At 33.0% G+C, this 1,947-nt stretch overlaps 1 long non-coding RNA gene across 1 annotated transcript in view; it reads left to right on the top strand.

Moving 5' to 3' along the window:
- Positions 1-1,419: 1,419 nt before the first annotated feature.
- Positions 1,420-1,947, top strand: part of LOC111089548 — a 16,146-nt gene continuing 15,618 nt past the window's right edge. The window contains exon 1 of the long non-coding RNA XR_002613793.1: positions 1,420-1,492. This is a non-coding gene — a long non-coding RNA (uncharacterized LOC111089548). The remainder of the gene's footprint in view (positions 1,493-1,947) is intronic.

The following is a 1,947-nucleotide window of genomic DNA, read 5'->3' as shown; positions in this document are numbered from 1 at the left end:
AAAATATATATATTTTTTAAAACTTTGAGTTTTATGTGAGTTGCGAATTGAAGTAAGTCTGAAAGCCTGGTTTTGTATCGTTTTTTTAGAAAATGTATACTTATTTTTTATTAGCGCCAGTAACAAATATAAACTAGCAGTTAAACGTTACACCTTTCGGGTATTAAATGGTTTATAACTTCGTTTTCGCATGTAATATCAATTTGAATATATTCGATCGTATATCTTAGCCAATAAAATATGCTTCATGTATTCGAGAGGTTTGTATTTATAAACTTCAAGGCAATTAAAGAAGGGGCTAAATATAAGTGTATTTTAGCACTCTGTATCAGCGGCTAAATGTAACACACCAATAACAAATCGTGAGGGACATTTATATCAAACCCAGAACAAACCACGCATCTTTCACCGCGTATATCGTGTGAGGATTTTTGCAACCTCTAACTATAAAAATATATATCCCAGATATTTTTTTCCAATATTAACGAACGTTTCATATCGCATCCTGCTTAAAAACAACAACAACAAAAAGAGATCATAATTACTTTATTATATGTCCTAATTATTCTCTGCGGGTATTGTGAAAGAGATTTGCATTGTGTAATAAATCTAGCTAACGTAGTTTATCACAACTTGAATTCTAAATACTGTCTTAGGGAAACTGTTATAGGGAAGGGTTTAATAACTTATTTGTGGGTTACATTACACGTCCTAAAAGAAAACGTACGACGCGGATAAACAAAGATTATTTAATATCGTAAAGAGGGCAACGACAAATTCATCTGTAAGTGTTTTTTAAATTAATTTTCAACTACTATTGTAAAAAAAAGATACCAAGATGCACTCGCAAAGCAAAAGTAGATAAAATATTACACCATTTTATCTCTCGCTTTTACTGAATAATAAGATTTGTCGTCTAACTGAGTGGTTCCTTCTATTTACATCTCCTATCTCCCGAGTTAGGTGCAATTTTTGGTTGTTTTTGTTGTGTTCATGGATTTGTTTGGTCTCAAGCAATAGTGACACACATGTGTTGTCTTTTATGCTTACAGGTCACGAAAATAATCGTTTAAATCAATTTGAATTCGAAACTTTAAAATCCATCGGATAGTTTTCACGTAGAAAGAATAATTAAGGGTTATTGCTGAGGTTTGTAGTGTTGTTACTGTATCACAATTGGAGAGATGACATGACACCTAGAATGGTTTATTTTCATATTTATTTATCTACGAATATGAAGATAGACAGACACAAATGAATAACGTTTTAATATGTATACCTTTCAAGCACAACGTATATATATGTGTATGTGTGTGTGTGTGTCTTTCCATCTATTTTTCTTTGTTGTTTTTTCGTATAATTTTGCTAGACTTCTGTATTTTTCTTTTCTCTAGTCAACTCAGAACATTAAGCCTTGAATTTTTTCAGCTGTTCTCCCGCCAAAGGTGTTAGAAGAAGTGGAAGAAACAAAATACAAAGACACTATTAAAAGGTACTGTGGATTTTCAAAAGATTACGAGTTAAAGGTTGACATGCGTACACTGCGCACCTACCTTTTTGTCACTATACTTTATACGTACTTTCACTTCGTGAACATTTTTTTCTTTGTTACTAACGTCACGAAACTATATTCAGTGTTTTAATGTTAGTCTAACTTCAGTTTATTTTAAAGAAGTACTTTGTGTAAATTCACAAAAAGAATAAAACATCAGCATAATAATGTGCACAGGATTAAATAATTAACAAAACAAACAAGTCTCGACTTGTATCAACGGGTCAAGCGCGTCATTTTGAAATGATGGAGAATAGATGTTCTCGGGTCACTGTGTACATAAATAGATACCTATGACCACAGTGCCTTGAACTTTCAGATTCAAACCGTCCACTAACGGCCCGGCATGGCCAGGTGGATAAGGCGCTCGACTCACAATCTGAGGGTCGCGGGTT

Source organism: Limulus polyphemus, unplaced genomic scaffold (genome assembly GCF_000517525.1).
Source record: "Limulus polyphemus unplaced genomic scaffold, Limulus_polyphemus-2.1.2 Scaffold124, whole genome shotgun sequence".
NCBI lineage: Eukaryota > Metazoa > Arthropoda > Merostomata > Xiphosura > Limulidae > Limulus > Limulus polyphemus.
This window is presented reverse-complemented; position numbering and strand designations above follow the sequence as displayed.